Here is a 20,619-nt window from a genome sequence, read left to right on the forward strand (position 1 = left end):
TATAAAGTTTTAATTTGGTTAAAATTCTATACTTAACCAATTTATGCAAGACAAATGAGCTATAATCCTAATTCAATTGAGTATCTTTAGAAGTGGAATTAACGAAATTGACTTTGTCAAACTCTAGATATATGGTTGAGAATCTAGACTCGATTACAAGATCCCGAGACAGCCTTGACATGTTAACTTGTAAAATCATAAAAAATATCAGGCCTAAGTCTAAAAATTATAATTTTGTTTTCTGGAAACTAGATTCAAAGTACTATTTCATAGAATGAAGAATCGACCAAAGATACTATTTTAACATCAATTTACAATCTCATTAAGAAACAAAAACGAATATGATTCATTTCATTTATAACTTACGCAAATCATGGTTTCAACATACCTATGATTCTAATCCACTAAATAACAAATACACATCATCATGATTATAACATATTCTCCGTAATACATAAATATCATTGAACCAACTAGAGTTTTTATGCAAAACATCGAACCAATGGCAACTCAAAAATTAACATGATCAATCTTTCAGTCTTTCGTTTTTTAGTTATGATTTCACTGATTTGTCATTATTTGTAAACTAAATCCCCATATTCTCAATTATAAAATATGAACAACTCCTCTAAAATATAATAATCACTTAGTTGCTCATGAAATGTAATTACTCAATCCTTCTAGAACCTTGATTAAATTCCACCAAATGAGAGACGTGTGTGTGTGTTTGATGAGAGAATTTTCAAATCAAAAATGTACATGTGTGTGTGTATTAACGAAAATAGTAGAGAAAGAAAGGAATATTTTTGCAATCCAAAATCCTTACACTTATTTCTCATAATGTTAGTAATAACTAACACATGAATGTTATCTTTTAATGAGTTCCTTTCACTTATATCTAACCGACTTATAATAAATTTTCTAATAATACCATGTGACATGTACATCTTTTATAATGTTTACTATTTTCTAAGTATAAACATAGCATAAGTAGGTTATACACATATATGTAGAATTGTAACAAATAAAATTCACATCTAAACATATAACACACATATATTTAAATGCATATTATTACTATTATTAATTGTGACTTATTATTTCGCTAAACCAACAACGTTCGCGAACAAACTCACACACACACACACACACACACATATATATATATGCTCACGTGACACGCGGCATGCATGCGTGTTTTCTAACGAAGTTAACAAAAATAACAGAGTTTAGTTAACGAAGTTAACCTAAAAATATCGGGAGTCAGGTGTCACATCGTTCCTTTGTTGAATGAATTTTCGTCCCAAAAATCAATATGTATAATCAAAGTGAATTTAGTAGAATTCTCGTCTAATGTATGATCAAAGTTAATTCAATAGACTTCCCCTCTATATGAATGATCAAAGTGACTTTAGTAGACGTCCCGTCTATATGTTTGTGCCACTAATATTTGGACAGTGTTCTATTTATCACATCATCCCCTTGTTGAAGAAATTTCATTCCCAAAATTTTGATTATGATGTTTTGAAACTATAACCATAGTTTATTAATATTTAAATCATCAGAATGAATGATAGAACAAAGAAGTTGAAAGTGCTTAACATTAACGATTATGATAATGTTTGAAATCAAATGCGGTTCAAGTATTCACGTGATTAGAGATTTTAAAGATTATAATTCGAGAGGTTTGCTATTAGTGGGACTTTCCACTGGGTATGATTGATTGATTGATTGATATAATTCGAGAGGTTTTTCATAAGAGTATCCAGTCGATGCTTGTAAAAGTTGATGCACTCAACAATAACTTTTTAGGAGATTTAAGAATCCATTATAATAGATGTTGAGTCTTGACAGTTCGATCTCTTTTCATAAGTAAATTGCACTTCATAACATGCCTTGTAGCATGTGCAATTATCATTACATAAGTGATACTAATGTTAAGGATCTTGCAAATGAATCTACTATAGCTCAAGGAGACAGTGGTATATCAAAAATAAATTTGTATATCAGAGTTTCAATTATCGATCAAGTCAAGCTATCGAGTGAAGAATACCGATATGATAATTTTTTTATTTAGTTCGAAGCATAATTTGTATTCATGGAAGCTCAATAATGAGTAACCTTCTAATGGTGTATGATAGCCACATGTGTTATTCACAAGAGTCAGGCTGCTGTTTTGTCGATTAGTATTGGTTAAGTTTCTTCTATAGCCAGTTCCACACGTGGAACCAATACGATAAATATTTCATGATCTATTAAACTACGAGCTAGAAGTCTATTGACTTTTGTTTGGACCATGGGGGCTAGTGCTCCTATCGTCATGGAGGCATGACCAAAGTATATAACATGTCGGGGATGGTTGCTACACAACACACGGTTAAGGTGGAGTTCACACACTTTGAATATTGAGTAAAGTGAAAAAGGCAATGTTTTAGTAATTATGGGGTGATTTGAATATTTAATAGTTAAAACTTTAGGAAGCACGTGTATCCAAAATGTATTTTGGGGTTTTCCACATGGTCATGAATGACATGTGTCTTGAAACGAAGGGTCTATGAGGTAGATCGTACCATAATTTCTTTGAAGATTATTTGTTAGAGCCGAAATTCTCCAATTCCTAGGATTACGCGAGTTTGAGACACCCAAGGAATTACCTAAAGTGATTGAAGTGGAAGGAGCCAACATGAGTGTCCAAGACATTCGTTGATAATTGGTGCCCCCATCAAGGGTCTGAAATGGGCTAGTCTCTACCAACTAAGAAAAACAATGGTATCTTTCTGAATATGGATGAAATTTTATTTAAAACAAACAAGATGAGTAATATAATCAGTTAATTGAGTTGTGTTGTTTATTCTAGAAATGTTGGGTCAAAGATGATTGAAATATTCTTAACTTCCCTGAGATAAGAGAAGCATAAAGCCTTGAGTTGATACTCGTCTGCCGAAGACATTACATACCGAAGAAATGACTAAGTGTTGTCCCGATTACATCACTATTACCCGAGTGGATGATCATGATTGAAAGCATACTTAGCATATGTCCTGAGTAGTATGGTTAAACGAAGACATCAAGTGTTATCTGAGTGAAAGCCACGGGTGCTTTACTAATGCTGAGTAGATATGCTGCCGAGTACTACTATTTAGTGTATTCATAGGGAGTTGCTTGAATGTTCTAAGTTATACTCCTTATACATGGATACCACAAATTAATACTTGGAGTCACGAGTTCATGCTACAAGTCATGAGTGCTTGTAAGGTTCGAATAAAACATGAACTGGTTGGATTTTGGCTAAGTACAGTTTGACTTTTCAACAAAGGTTCATGAGTGCATGGCCAGTGTTCAACTCGTGAAGAACTTGTCTAAGTGTGGATGTATTCGTGAACACAGGTTCATGAATACATGGTCACATATTCATTAAAAATCTTCAACTCGTGAAGGATCCAATCGGCTCGTGAACAAAGTCTCCACTCGAAGGTATGGTTAGCTTAGAACTCATCAGCTCATGAAGGTTACAATGTATTCGTGATATGTTATTAGTTCGAGAAGAATATATCAAGTGATGAACTTGTAAATAAGTGTCCATATGTTCGAAGACTTCTCATGGAATGTTATGAAGAATCAACTTGTGAGAAAAGCACGCGTTCGATGCTGAAGACTTGGTGAAATATTGTAATTGCTGTCTAGGGTTTACGTGGCAATATGTCAAGCCTATAAATAGAAAGCTTTAGGTCATAGCTAGATACGAGTTTCATTCACTAAGGCAAGCAAACGTTGTAACAACCACCATACGAAACCCTAGAAACATTCCTTTGCATTTATTTTTCTATTCATCTTCATCAATGGAAATCCTTTGAGTTAATCTTGTTAGTGTGTTTCATTTAATGCTTTCCTAAATTAGATATTTGATTGTTTTTGTGGATTCTGGACGCATAACAAACAAAATCATCACACGGTTAAGGAACAGTTGTGTTTGTGAGTCTTATATTACGGGACCTGACCAGTGGTATTAGAGCACTTGAGCTCGATTAGTGCTGATTCGAAGTCGATAATCACATTCAAGCGACAAATCACCAATTCGTGGCTGAATTTGAAGTTATGAGCTGAAAGTTGAAGAAACCCTTAGTGACGTCAATTGAGCACTGCTCCATTAAAAGATAACGTAAGTAGCTGCAGTACTTGTTGATTTTAGCATGTTTAGCTAAGTTTTGAGATTTAAAAGTTTTCTATTCTTAGATCTAGTTTAATTTCATAGCTTTTTTTCATAGATCTTGACCATAATCTGTATTTTTCAAGCATGTTTGCTTCAGATCTGGTTTGCTCTGTCCAGATGTGACTTTGTTTTCAGATATGCTTTTTACCTTTAATGTTTGTGCAAACTTAGTCAAGTTTTTGGTTAATTTAGTTGTTCTCTTAAACAAAAATCACAAAAGTATTTTCATTTACAAAATTCCAAAAATATGAATCCTGATCAAGAAGTGTCTACTAACATGATTCCCAGATTGATATGACATTACACTCAATGGAAAGTTATGTTTGAGGCTGCTGTTTGCTACAATAATTTTGATGCATGGACATAAATTTATGAGGGTCCTTTCAGAAAGGATGCAAATATTCCCATAGACACACCCTACACTACTGCTGACAGAGTACTAATTAAGAAGGACATCAAAGCAGTTTAATGATGAAATTAGGATTATTTTGGGAAATCCTAAATAGTGTCCAACAACAAGATTCGACAACGGGGATGCAGTGGTTGCTATGTTTGAGGGAAACTTGGAGTTGAAAGAAATGAAAAGGACATGTTGAAGCAACAAATAGACATATTTAAATACAAGCAAAGTGAGGCTCAGCTCAATTCTCTAAAGATTTGTGACAATAGTGAATGAGACAAGAGCAACTGAACTTATCATAACATATTTTGATATAAGCAAGAAGCTTCTTTCCTCATTATCTAGTGAATGGTACACAACAAGCAAGTTTATTAAGCAGAAGCCTAACTTCCCCACATTGAAGTTATGCAAGGTGATATCTCTATTAAAAGTTGCTGAGTTGGAGATGATAGAGAACATCATGATTTTTTAGGAGAAATATAGTTTTCCTATTGCCAATACCCTAATTACATCAATTGGTATGGGGACTGGGAAAGGATCAAGGCAACAAATTCTTATTATTGAAGAACCTACATAAACTTTGGAAATGCCAAGGCCTTACTTTGTGGCTCAGAGTGCTAGTAGTGGAAGTTCTTCTGGAACAAGTTAGTCCATGTGTAAATGATAGAAGAGCTAGAGCCTGTAACTGCTAAGCATGCTCAAGTATCATTAAGTTCAAGGATTATCACCCTGCAGAGAACATAATTGGAGACCTACATGAAAGAGTCACCAGAAGTGCATCTGAAAGAGCAAATATCTGCATGTATGCCTGTTTTCTACCCCAAGTTGAACCAAATAATATCAATCAAACTTTAAATGACAACAGCTGTGTGGAAGCTATGCAGGAGGAATTAGCTCAGTTCAGAGACTTACATGTGTGGGACTTGGTGGACAAGCCCAGAGGCAAGTATGCAATTGGTACAAAATGGGTCTTTAGAAACAAGAAGGATGAAAGGGGGATAGTGATTAAGAACAAAGCTAGATTGGTAGCTCTAGGGTGCCTACAAGAAGAAGGAGTAGACTTTGAAGAGGTATTTGCTCCTGTTGCAAGACTAGAGGCTATCAGGATTTTTCTAGCATATGCAGCATCAATGAACATTAAAGTCTATCAGCTTGATGTAAAATCTGCATTTCTGAATGGAAAGATAGATGAAGAAGTTTTTGTCACTCAACCTCCTGGATTTGAAGATCCAATTCATCCAAACAAAGTCTACAAGGTCAGCAAGGCACTTTATGGACTACATCAGGCACCAAGAGCCTGGTATGATGAGCTGTCTAACCATCTGTTAGAACATGGTTTCTGCAGAGGGGCCATTGACAAGACTTTTTTTTTACAACAGAAAAGGAAAAGATTTGCTACTGCTGCAAGTGTATGTGGATGACATCATTTTTGGCTCAACAAATGAACAAATGTGCAAGGAATTTGAACAAGTGATGAAGTCCAAATACAAAATGAGCTCAATGGGAGAAATGAATTTCTTCCTTGGACTGCAAGTGTAACAGAAGACAGATGGAATTTTCATCAATCAATCAAAATATGTTCAAGAGATTCTCACCAAGTTCAAGTGCCAGACTTCAAGACAGTGTCAACACCAATGGACACACATGAGAAAATGGTACCTGATGAAAAGGGGGAGCCAGTAGACCAGCATGAATATAGGGCCAAGATAGGATCATTGATGTATATCACAGCATCTAGGCCAGATATTATGTTTGCTGTATGTGTCTGTGCAAGATTTCAATCTAACCCCAAGGTGTCACATATGCTAGCAGTGAAAAGAATATTCAGATACTTGAAAGGAAAACCAGACTTGGGAATTTGGTATCCAAAGAACCCTTCCTTTGATTTGATGGCTTATACTGACAGTGACTATGATGGTTGCAACATGAGTCGAAAATCAACTTCAGGAGGATGTCAGTTTCTTGGAAATAGACTCGTGTCATGGCAATGCAAGAAACAAACCACAGTGTCAATCTCTACTACTGAAGCGGAGTACATTGCTACATCTGCCTGCTGTGCATAGGTTATGTGGATTCAAAATCAACTGCTGGATTATGGTCTGAGTTTCTTACTCACACCTATTTTAATTTATAACACTGCTGCTATGTTTATAGTTTAGAATCCAGTCCAGCATTCTAAGACTAAGCATATTAAAATTAGGCATCATTTCATTAGAGATTGTCAAGAAAAGGGCTTAATAGAAATGAAAAGGGTAGATACATCTGAAAATTTGGCTGATCTGTCACCAAACCTTTAGATAAAACCAGATTCCATTTTCTGTTAAAATGCCTAGGAATGATTAATGCTGATGAAGTCTAATTTAGGATGTGTGCTAAGGTGAGGTGCTAATTGATCATCTATGTTTCTCACTGTGAATGTTTGCATGATTGATTGCTGTGCTTAACTGACTATTCTGCTTGCCTTCATCATGTGTGTGACTGTTTATTCTGTGCTGAGTGTGACTAAATTGTCTGAAACATATTGATTTGTGTTTTTACAGCTATTGATATCTTGACTTGTGCATACATGATAAATTTCAGGAGTCTAAGTACTTCGAGTATGATTCTGTGCTCAACTGTGTGCTTATTGCTCCTCGAGAAAAGGCATTGAATCTTAAATGTCAATTTCATGGAATTCGAGCACAGACAACATAGCTCAGTTGATTGAGCATGGAAACTTTGAAACTTTGATTCTAAGTCTACTTGTTTATTCTAATCTGCTCGAAAGGATTTCGAGTATGCTGTGTAACAGTTCTGAAGTGTCTGCTAATCAATTGTGTTTAAAAGACAACACTATTTTCAGAATCTAAGCTTAAAAATGACCTGTTAAAAGAAATGATTTTGAAAATGTAAAATGTTTTATGATAAGCAACACTGTTTTGGTGATCACACAAGAGAGATGATAACATTATCCAAGTTCCTAATCCGAAGTGAAAATTGTTTTTGAAGTGGAGATTGAATCCAACTAATGATGGGAAATGATAGTATATTGTCTAATCTCCTAACTCATGGATTATAGGTTTAAAAGATTTTTGCTCAGTAAACTGACAATTTGTGTGGCTTCTTCTCATGAGTGTAGTGATCTATGTGATACAAATACTATAATCATGCTAAGTTTAATGTGGTGATTTATTTGAAAACTAAGGTATGTTTCCTTGCACATCTCTCCGAATGATAGGCAGAAAGGCAATTATCCAGTCATACAAGAGCTTGTTGATGTTTTTGTCTAACAAAAAAAAGTCCTCAAATTATGAGCAGCTACTAAATAGCTATATATATATATATATGTGAAAGTTTATCAAAAGAAAATGAAGCAAATGAAAAAGCGTGAAAAAGAAAATGAAATATGCTTCAAAATCATTAATGATAAATAAATATGTCATGACCTTAAGGGGCACAAAAAAAAACCTTTAAGAGTGGGGCATTCAAATAAGTCCTAAACACTCTGAATATAAGGTATGTAAGTCCGGATGGCTTGTAAGTTCAACGTTCAACCTTATGGTCTGGTATCTATGTATCTTATTATTAACTAAACTGCTCGGACAAATAAAACTACGCATCAGGGGGTTGAAGTCAATTCGGGGTGATTCGGAGAAAGCTAAATAAGCTTTGAGAAGAGATAAGGAACAACTAAAGTCTAAAATGTGACCATTCTAACTCAAGCAACTAATTGAACCTTAAGAATATCACAAAAAGTCATAAGAATCATGCTAAGAGCATACACCTAGTGTCAGCCTGACTTAAGTCATAATACGGCTGAAAATGAAGTGGTGTGACAGTTATTGGACAATCTGATCCCATGTTTGAGATCTTTCCAATGAATTGAAATAACTTTTTGAAATAGATTTTGATCTCTTGTTCACCTCAAACCCAAGCTTGAGCAAACGGAATGATTTCATTAACTTGTAATCTTAATTATTGCAAAGTTTAAGTGTGATCTTTGTCTTAACTTCTAGGAAAATGATATTAACTTAACCAATGTTATCTGTGAGAACTGAATGATAGGAAACATCTAAGTTATTCGAGCAAGGTCTGTGCTAGGTATCTTAGTGAGAGTTTCGAGCGTAGGAGAGATGAATCTATTGCTAAGTAATTTTCGAGCACGGTAAGGTACCAGATTTGTGAGTTAGAGTACGGGATTAGGAATTAAGTTTGATAAGGCTTTTGAGCACAGTGTACTTCGAGCATATTGGGATATAGATGTCTAAAGCCAAGTTCACACAGGAATGCATCTCGAGCATAGGGAATTGACATGATATATTTCGAAGTATACTCGAGTAAGAATTGTACAATGTCCTTGTGTACAGGGGGAGCCAACTTTTATTTTGGCTGTATACTCGAGCAAGGGAGGTACATGTGAGTTTGAAATTAAATGACAACTGTCGTGTGCTAGACGACAAACCAAGGTACTATACCACCAAATCGTTAGGTATAAAAAGGGGACTTAGAAAACTTTTCACACATTTCTCTAATTAAACCTAAACGAAAGCCCTCTTGCTCGTGCTATCTCCCTCTTGCTCGCTGGTCTATTATTCCTTAATTTCACTTCAATAATAGCCATTAGCTCTGTTTCGACTTTGGTAAGACATCACTGTTCGATAATCGTCGCACCGATTTTGAAATTAGGGTTTCCAATTGAACAAATTGACTAACTGTTTACTTGTTTTGCAGGTATGCATATTACTACAGAACAGACCTAATGGCCCTTAAATTCGAAAAGAGGCAGAATATGTGCGCTCAATTGGAGCTCGATGATGAAAATATGGAACTAGAAGTTATGATAAACTTTCTACGAAACTCCAATCTACGAGTGGTGCTGACAGAGAACCCCATTATCTACAGGAACCATCTTACAGATTTCTGGCAGACATCAACTTATGTCAGTGATCTAAACGGACAGAGAATCGAAGCATCTGTGCTCAACATTGATATTGAAATTACAGAGGCATCCATTCGAGCTGCTTTGGACTTGAATGACAACGTTGGGGCTTCGCAGTTGTACTCGGTTCCTCGGTTACTGCGTATCTTTCACGAGACCATGGGATAATAAGGAGATGTCAAGGATGGTCAATTTCAGAAGGGGAGTTTTCTTTTGGTCTACCGATTTTTGATTCATCATGTAATTCAGTCCCTATCTCCTCGGAGAGGGACTTGGACTTTGCTTAGTAGAGAGCTTGGGTCTCTTACTGTAGCCATACTATATCGACAACCCTTCAACTTTTCAAGACTTATTTTTCAAGGGCTGATCTCAAATGCAGAGAAGAATGTTACTCAACGATTTCTGATGTATCCAAGGTTTCTTCAAATCTTAATCAACAGTGCTATACATGATATTCAAAGAACAGGTCAGGTTTTGAGGTTGCAAGACCCAAACATCTGCAAACGCATGAAAGATGCCAAAAGTAAGTTTGTTGATAATAATGAATGGAATATTCTGCCATGGCTGCTTGTTCCGGCACTTGATGCCATTGATGTACCAACTACTCCGGGAAACAATGAAGATGAGGCAGATGTTAATGATGGTAATGATGATAATGATGATAATGATGTTGCCGATGGAGGAGATGAGATGGTTATTGACAATGCTGTTGATGCACAGGTTGTAGTTGACGAGCCTATGTCTGAAATTGGTCAAGAAGCAGTTGCTGCAACTGTTATTCAACCAGACTCTCCACTTTCTCTAATTCACACTGATAATGCTGCTGATGCACAGGAAGGTGGTTGCGAAGACTGTGTTTCCAACACCACTTTCTTCACCGTTGAAAGTTTCCCCTACTCATGATACTAATCCAATTCTACCGACTCAACCAACAACATCTCATGAGCCATACAAAGTTCCATCACCTGAAACTGAAGATTCTGAACCGTTTTCAGAACCAGCTCCAAAACCATTTGATGAAACTCCTATGTCCAGTCCAAACCTCTATGACACTATTTGTGAAAATGCTCAACTGGAGTTTGAGAACTGTAGGTTCCCAGCCGGATCTACACGAGATATCGCGTTCTACGTAGGTGCGGAATCCCTACGTAAGACGTTACGAGTATAGAAAACAATACGAGCTAACACACGATATGATAACCAAACACACGTTGTATTCCAACTGTAAACACGTGATACTATGACCACTGAATACAAAACTCTGTGACTCGAATACACAATCTTAATCTATACTATAAGCCGTATACAAGATAGCTTATATAGACACGACAACTTTGCCTGGCATGTTCAGGCGAAGTTGTCCCTAACTTCGCTTGTCTAACAAGTTCGCCCATATAAGCGAACTTGTTAGTAACTTCGCTTACATACAAAACTCAAATCTAACTAACACGATTACAGACACTCGACACTGAACTACTGACATCATGCACCAACAGACTCCCCCTTGGCAGTAGCTTCATCTCTTTAGCTTCAAACACGTGTCTTGTAATCTTCAATCTTCTATCTTCAAGCATGTACTCCTTCTCGAACACAAACCGAGACAACTCCTTGATATTTCCTCGCTTCGTCTTTCCAAGCAGGAATATAAAATATCTTCTTGTCATTCAACACCTGCAAATCAGCTTGTGATAAGTTTACCAAGTGCATCGGATCGTACACTCTAAGCAGCTCTTGTTCATCTTCGTCTTCCATCACTGCCTCAGCTGTCTCACAATCTACAAACCACCACTTCAGGTCTTTAAGCACATCCTTGGGCATTAGCTTCATCGGTACTTCTTTCAAACTCCGGATCGGTTTATACTTCATAATCATCCAAGGCTTTCCATCAGCTCTCAAACCTCTATCCTTGTCTTCAACAAGTTTTCCCTTTTGTGGCTTCAACAGCTCAAATTTCTTCTCTTTTATACTCTCTTTCCACACAATTTTCCCAATGACTCTAGCCATATTATCGTCACTTCTGTTTATCAATCCCAATCTGGCTAAGTCTTTCACTTCACATTCTGGCAGTGTATTCAACGATCTTAACATCCTTCTAAAGTACTGAACACCGTCATACATTTTAATCACGAAGAGTCTCAACTGCTCATCATATATCCAGCATATAATCCCTTTCTTCGCTTCAACATAGCCTTTAATGTTGTAACTCTTCTTAAACATTGTAGGGACCGCCGGTTTCTTCGTTTTGACGAACCACTGAGCATAGCCTTCCTTCCATCTAGGCTGCTCTTCCCATTCAGACTCATCACTTGCCATCTCTTTACTCATATCTGCTTTCTCAACATCTGGAATGTCATGCTCAATATTTTCCTCAACTATCTCTCCCTCTTCTATTTCTGTATCAATCACAATCTCTTCACCAATTTTCTCTATCACATCACTCGGTAGTACATCATCATCACCAATCAAAACATCATCCATCTCCTCTACATCCACCACCACCACATCATCACCACCAACTGCAGTTGTCGACTCCCTCTGAGTTGTGGAAGTTCTAAGAGCTTGATCAGTTCTTGGCAACTCACCACCTGCATCTTTCGATGCATTGGGATCATCGTCTCTATCATTTCGTCTCTTGGTCCTCAACTCGTCGCCTTTACAGCTCGTCTCCCCCTGAGATGCCAAGAACTCCTTGAAAGCATCTATGATTTTACCATGTTGTACCAGCAGGGACGACTGCATCTGATTCTCTGCAACTAGGCGCTGAATAGCCTGGGTCTGGATAAGATTAATCCTTGACTGCTCTGCCACGACCCGTTCCAGTGCTGCTATTCGTTCAGAGTCTGATAGGGTTGCATCGAAATCGAACCTCATATGTGATATATCTTGAGTGTACTGAGGAGGGATTTCCGATGTCACCGGGACCCCAGAAGTAGAAATAGACGTAACCGCAGGTGGTATCGTCACCAATAGACCTGCAGTGGCCACAACAGTCGACTCTATAAATTGTGCCACGACCTCCGATGGAGTAACGGTCGGAGGCGGCAATGAAACGATCTCAGGAGTCGAAAGTTGGAAGGTAGTGGGTGGGAGGCCAAAAGTAGACGAGGTAGCCACCACGGGAACACCCGTAGCGCTTGGCCTTGTAACCTGTAGTGATGAGGGAACCATTGTCATACCGGATAGTGCTGGTGGAGTGAAACGTACCACCCTAGAGCTCTCACCGGCTCCTGATCCTGCACCTATCCGTTCCCTTCTTGACCTCCGGATCAACTGTTGTACCTCTTCCTCATAATCAGACTCGCTATCATCAACAGTTCTCTTTCTCTTCCCATGTAGTCTTTCTCGAGTTACCATAATCCTTCTTGCCTCTGCCAATTCATCATCAGAATCAGAACCAGCCACCGTAGCAGCTGTCCTAGTAACATTCACAGTCGAAGCACGTTCAACCGGGACCTGTACGATCTCCTCTGGATCCACCCGATCCATATCAAAGAAGCCTTGACCACCAAATTCTGCATCAAGGTCCACGTTCTCCTCCGGTGACACAACAGAAGCAGCAGGTATAGCTTGAGGTGCTCCTGCCTGTTGTGGTGCCGGGTCCCTAAACTCGTCCCCTCGTGCAGGCACATACCCCGGGTTGATCAAGTACCCGAAGAGTGGAGTATGTCGAGGACGGAGCTCAGGTTTGCTCCTCGCACTGGAGGATCTACATTGGGCGAAGATCCGTTTGTTCACACTCTCAACGTATCGGATCAGACGGCGCTGAGGAAGCGTTGGAGCAACATGATTCAAGATCATTTGTAGGAATCTTGGATACATGATGAATCGCTCACGCGCTATCGCTCTTCTTTGACGATCAATCTCATAAAAGACCATCTGACTAAAGCTGTATCGCTTGTTGTAAGTCAGAGCAGTCATCGCTGACTGCATGGTCGCGCCCATGCCATCAGTGCCCGCCTTTCTCCCTGACATGCAAACGATCATAACATGCATGAGAAAGCGCCACTGGTCAAGTAAAAAGCCTTTCCTCCTCTGCGTATCCCCCAAGGGACCAGAGTATCCCATCCTCAAAAACGCTCCATCACGGAAAGGAGCTACAAACTCTGTTGGGTCATCCCTTGTCTCGTTCCCAAATCGTAAAGCCGCCCGGATTTGTTCAGAAGAGAACTGAACAATCTGATTGTTGACTGTTGCGCGCATCACCGGGGGCTCGACTCTACAGTTGTATTCCACTGTCTGCCAGAAATCCTCAATATTGGGTAAGGATATTGGCAGAGTTGTTGTAATCGCGTGGAATATCCTCGAGCGTAAAAGAATGTGATGATTTCGCGGAAATCATCAACTCCGCTCGCCTCCGGGTCTAATGTTATGTACATGTTGTGACCCGGGAAGAACTGTCTCTGGTGATCACCTCCGTCATCACCGCCTGCACCACCTGCTCCAGCAACAGCAGCCATATCTGCAACAAACAGGTTAAGTTAGATAAACTTCAAAGCGAATCACAAGTTCGCCTGTTACCATGAGCGAAGTTGTGATCAATTCTGTATAGGCGAAGTTAAAGGTGAGGCGAAGTTGGGAAACAACTTCGCTTCAACTTGAACTTCCTCTGATAATAGTTAAGTAAAATGGTCCAGGCGAAGTTACGGATAACTTCGCCTAATCACAACATCGCCTCATAAACTGTTTCAAAATCAATAATCAGGCGAAGTTAAACCTCAGGCGAAGTTACGGATAACTTCGCCTAAACTGTAACTTCGCCGAATTCGAATCGGCAACAGTTAAGATTTACGAACGACGTGTAGATGATGATTTCGGAGATCGAGGACTCCGAAATACATGATTTTATGAAGTTTTAGACGTTCAAGTAGTTTACTATCACGTAAAAACAAGTTTGAAATCGGGTGTTTAAGGTTTCGAAAGACGAGGTCGAGAATCGAGTCGAAACGACCTATGTTAAACCTCAAAGGACATTGATAATATGATAAACAAACCCTACACACCTTGAATTTGATTAGAATCGAAGTAACAAAAACAGATGATTGATATCGATAAGTTCGCTAAGGTTTCGGAGGATAAGTTCGCTGAAGTTTGAAATAATGGAACTGATTGACCTATAAACTTCTTTATATAGGGTTAAAGTTAGTACAGGCGAAGTTATCGATAACTTCGCCTATTCTAGGCGAAGTTATGAACAAGTTCGCCTGTATTTACAAAACCAACCCCTATACTTTTAACAATTTTCAATAAAGTTTCAAAAACATCCTTTAAAGCGTTAAATGATACGATCAAGACCAAGTAACCAGGTATAAAATCAAACAATTACAAAAGTAACAAAAATTTGGAAAAATAAAGTACACGGGATCAAATTTCAGTCTCGACAGGGACTACCATGTTTTAGAAAAGATCCGAACAGGAATCATACTAATTTCGTGACTGTCACCCAGATCCGTGTTCAGCTGTATTATGACATAAAGAAACATGTTGTAAGCAGGTAATCTACTTAAAATGGTTTTCATCGTTTCTGTGATACAAGTTAGGTTCAATTAAGCTCAAAACTTAAGTGGGCAACAACTCAGAGATTATGATGCATCCTATCTATTCTCAAGGCGTATTAGGCTTTCCCCAAGTCACCCCGAATTGACCTCAACCCGTAGTGTCTGATTAAGTAGTAATTACTCTTCGATCTTAGACTCTGTTTCCCGTTCACCTTCTTGTGTCTTGATTGATAATCATTATCATTATGAACTCTAGAATTTTTTTTTTTAATCTAACATGTATATACACAACTTCAAGTAGAAAATAACTGCAAGTCCCGAATCTGGATCACTGCAGCGTCTATCGGTGACGATACCACCCGCGGTTACGTTTATTTCTACTTCTGGGGTCCCGGTGACATCGGAGACAACTATATCTTCGCCGAAACCCTACTAACAGTGACGGCAACTTCGCTTAACCTTATAACTTCGCTTAACCTTATATCTTCGCCGAAACCCTACTAACAGTGACGGCAACTTCGCCTGATGAACACGAACTTTCTGCAGATTAGATTTCAGGGTTTTTCGAGGTTTGTGAAGGTGTTATGGGTTGTTTAAGATTGTAGGAGGAGAGTATAGCACAAAAGCTCAGAAAACTCGTCCCGCGAATAGTCGAACGGAACGATTTCTATACCCGCGTGATAATCCCGAACCACACAATCGAGCAAATGCTCTGATACCAATTGTAGGTTCCCAGCCGGATCTACACAAGATATCGCGTTCTACGTAGGTGCGGAATCCCTACGTAAGACGTTACGAGTATAGAAAACAATACGAGCTAACACACGATACGATAACCAAACACACGTTGTATTCCAACTGTAAACACGTGATACTATGACCACTGAATACAAAACTCTCTGACTCGAATACACAATCTTAATCTATACTATAAGCCGTATACAAGATAGCTTATATAGACACGACAACTTCGCCTGGCATGTTCAGGCGAAGTTGTCCCTAACTTCGCTTGTCTAACAAGTTCGCCCGTATAAGCGAACTTGTTAGTAACTTCGCTTACATACAAAACTCAAATCTAACTAACACGATTACAGACACTCGACACTGAACTACTGACATCATGCACCAACATGAACATTATGCTAAGAGAAAAGAATGCCATTTTGGCTGCAAAGAACTCAGCTCTGGAAGCTGCACTAAAGGAGGCATTATTGAAAATTCAAACTCTTGAAGGGCAGTCTGAGGTTGAGAAGACCTCAGATGCACCAAAACAGGGGGAGAATATTGATGTTGAAGAGGAGGTTGGACCATCTGATGCACTGAACATGATAAATCAGGTCTATGATGATGAGTCAGAGGTTGAGGGGGAGAAAAGTGGAGAAGATGAATCTGAAAGGGAAAAGTTAAAAAGGAAAGAAAAGGGTAAAGGGATTGCCCACACAGATGATGACTTACATCCTATACCCACGCATGCAGTTCAGTCTGATGATCTATTATTTAAGGAAGATGTTATTGATAAAGACATGGCTGAAGCTGAGTCAGTAAAAACAGCGATAAATCTAATGAATGAAGAGCTAGAGGCCCTTGAAAGGGAAGAAATGGTTGAAGAAGAAGAGGAGATTCCTCAAGAGGTTATTGAAGCATTGATAAACATGAAAGACAAAGAAGAAGAAGATGAGAGGAGGTTAAGGGAAGCTGATGCAGCAATCAAGGCTACAATTGATGCCTTGAATGAAATTCTGAATAATGATCAACAAGAAAAAGAACAAGACAAGGCTGCAGAACCTATGATTATTGAGCCTGAAGAGCCTGAAGTGGCTGAAGAGCCTGAAGTGAATGAAGAAGAACTGGGACTGGGACCTGTAATAGATGTAGAAGATGAAACAATTGAGGTCTCAGCAAGTACAATGGTCAAATTGATAATTATGAAGGATCTTACTCTGATCCTGAATAATCCAGAAAGACATCACCCAGAGATTGTAACAGTAGCAAGAAAGGCACAACAAGATTTTATCAATTTGAATAAAGGAGAACCAAGATTTGAAGAATATGTTAAACCAAGTGAGCCAATCATTAAAGAGGTTATTGAAGAAACTCATAAAGATGAAGCGGCTATTGAAGAATCTGAGTCAGTTGATGAAGAGATTATTTTAGAAGGACCAGAGGTTGAATTGCATCAACCTTACTCTCCCACTCAATCTCAATCATCTTTGAAAAGAAAAGACACTGATGAAGTTGAAACACCCAAAGCTAAAAGACAGAAATCCTTGAAGAAAAGGGTGTACAAACGAAGGTCAGATATGCTTGAATAGAAAAAGAGTGCACAAACAGAAAGAAGTGAAGAACTCATGATTGATGCTCTTCATGAACTTGAAGAAGAGGTTGATATGGATGTGGAAAATGAGGATGAGGAAGGTGTAAAAGAAAGTGAGAAAGCAAATGAAGATAATGAGTATCTTATCAATTTGGGTTATGATCCACTCTATCTCCAAAAGCTATCAAGAGAGGACGTAACAAAAGAAGCTGAGGGTTGGAGAGTAAGGAAAGGAAAAAGGGAAGTTTTGATAAAGGCTGGTCACAAGCCTGCATACCTTAATATGCAACCTTTTGACAAGATTGACAGGATGTACAAAAGGGCTCTGATAGATGATGCTTCTGGCAAAGTAAAGAAAGTGTCTAAAGAGAATGAAGGGGAGAGAGTGACAACTGAGAGAGAAGTGAACAAGAAAAGGAATGAAATGAGAGAAAGCAATAAAGCAGAATATGAGTCCTTGAAGGGAAAACACAATGATATAAAATTCCTTCAGCTGTATGGCTACAACTACAACTTCTTGATAAATCTCTCTTCTAAAGAATTGAAACGAAAAATTCAGCTTTTGAAAGACTCTCACAAGGACAAAAAGAGTCATGAAAAATATGAGAGAGAACAGGAGCTGAAAATGAGGATGCAAAAAGAAAAAAAAGAAAAAGAAAAGAATGATCAAGAGGCTAAGAAGTGGTTTGAGGACCCTCAAAGGATGGAAATGTTAAAATCTATTGTAACAGATAAAGGGATATCAGAAGAACAGTTTCAGAGCATGCCTCTTGCTGAACTAATGGAAATCTATCACAGAGAGCAGAGGATGTATCTTGAAACACAAAGGAAACTACAAGAAGATAGAAGGAAGGCTGAAGCTGAAGTTCATGCTGAAATGATGTATGCTCTCCACAAAAAAGGAGTAAAAATGTCAAGACTAATGATGCAAACAGAAGATACGATCAAGAGATGGTATGTTGAAGAAGGTCTTGACAAAATAAAGAAAGTTGAAATGGGGAGCTCAATCAGAACCCCTAGGTCAGAGAGTGTGAGGCATGTGCAGCCAAGAAACTTGAATCTGCCCACACGTCTCTATTTTGACAGAAGATCGAAGACCTTAAGGGTTGTAACTGAAGACAAGAAAGAACATCTCATCATCTTCAGAGATGATTTGAGAAATTTTACAAAAGAACAACTGACCAAGATGGATGAGCTGACTTTATATGACAATCAAGTAAGGAGTTAACCATCTGGTCAACTGAGGAATGATCTCTCCAAGTTTCTGACAGAGCAAGCAGAAAAGGGATTCCCATTTTTGCAGCAGAAGAAGAGAGAGATCAGAAGCCAAGCAGAAAGAGAGAAGAGGAAGAAGAGAATCAGCGAAGTACACATTTCTGAGCTTTCCTTCTCTAAGTCAAAGAAACAAAGAACTCTAGCAAGCAGCTCTCACAAGAAAAGGAAGACCTTAAAAGAGTGCTTGGCTACGAGAGAAGTGATGAAGGAACCCAACTCAAGAGTACAACAATTTGGAAGAATCACATACATAACATACAATCAACATGATGATTCGACCACTTTGAGAAATGAGTCTGGGATACCTATTGCAGTCATAAGGGAGGATGGAGATCTACATTAATATGCATCCTCAAGACCTACAAGATTTAATTAATGCAAGATTCCCAAGTGATGCCTCTGACTCCTCAAAACTTGACATGCTGAAGCAAAGAGCTGCATATGTGAAGAAACTAAAAGAAAGAGCTGAAGCCAAGAACAGAGGAAGAAGATAACAGAATGGAGCTAATGAATGATTGATGTTTATTTCTGTTTATCTTTATATTTAGTTTGAGTTGTAAAAACTTTAGTTTGTAATGCCCATGTGGCAGAATTCCAATTATGTAATGAAATGACATGTTCTTAAATGATTTATCTAGAAATCTGATATATGTGTAACTCTATGCAGGTATGTTTTGGTGCATCTGAGCTTGTTCCAATCTAGGGGGAGATTGATGGGTTGGATTTTCTACAAGGAAGATTGGAATCTTCTCAACCTCCTCAGAAACGGATAAGTATGGAATTCGAGCAAGCCCAGACGATCGAGCATGGTTTTTACTACTTCGAGCAAGGTTCTGAACCTTAAATGGTTGATTCTTTTAAGTGTTAAAGGCTTCGAGCAAGCTACACTTCAACGAGCAAGAGTATTCTTCTATCGAGCATGGATTGCCAATCGAGCAAACAGCTTGATCATACAAGTTCTAGCCAAGTGTTACGAGCACAGGATGATCGAGCACATGGGGACGAGCATGGATGCAATAACAGTATGTCACGTGAATCAAAGCAAAGACTTTGAGCACAGTTCAGTTACCGAGCAAGATTTACATCCGAGCATGCTAAAGATTGCTGAATAAGCAAAGCTGAAGACATCAAGAAGAATGAGCTTGCTTGATGGACTTATTTGAGCAAAGCTTGAACAAGTCAAGATGAATGAAGCTTACTCAAAGGGAATATGTATTCTTCGAAAGAGAATATATTCCAAGTAAAGTCTGCTCGAGGACATTCCCCGAGAACACCTAGTATAGGAAGTTTGCTCGAGCAAGGTATGTACCTTGCTCGAGGACCGCAACACTCGTAATTTATCTTTCATTATGTAATGACAAGGACTTCTAGAAGGAATGTCAGGGTCTATAAATAGACTTCCTAGGGTACCTTTAGGGTACGGATTTTGGAGACGGAACAAATGCTGGCACGCACTGATAACGAAAAACATTCCATTTTGTTCATCGTACAATAGCTGCTGCCGTCACACAAAACCCTAGACATTCCATTCACTGTTCCATTGATGTATCATTAAATATAGTGAATATTTGTCTATGAAATAGCATTTACTGATTATCATTTACTGTTTTGTGTTTGATATTTGTTTAAAATCCTTCATTCTCAATTATTGGATATCCTGATTCAGCCGGGATATTCAATCGGTCTTTGGGTATTCGAGTCGGTGTGTTCTTGTCGAACCTTTGCTAAGGTTTCATCCGACTGATGGTCCTGACAGTGGTTTAATATATTTAATCGACTCGATAGTCAAAATTAGCCAATCAAACATAGACAGACTCCTTACTAAGAACTAAATCTAGAAAGCTTGAACAACAAAGACCTATCAATAATTTAGCACCTTACAGCTATTTAGATTAGCAACACACTTAGGTTTATTGAAACTTAATTATAAACTAGTAAAAAACACACAGTAGATGACCTAATAGCAACCTATTATATGATAAACAATCACCAAGGCAACTATGGAAT

This window comes from Bidens hawaiensis, unplaced genomic scaffold, assembly GCF_021521415.1.
Source record: "Bidens hawaiensis isolate Kalapana, Puna unplaced genomic scaffold, B.hawaiensis_p1.1 tig00002924_1, whole genome shotgun sequence".
NCBI classification, from domain to species: Eukaryota; Viridiplantae; Streptophyta; class Magnoliopsida; order Asterales; family Asteraceae; genus Bidens; species Bidens hawaiensis.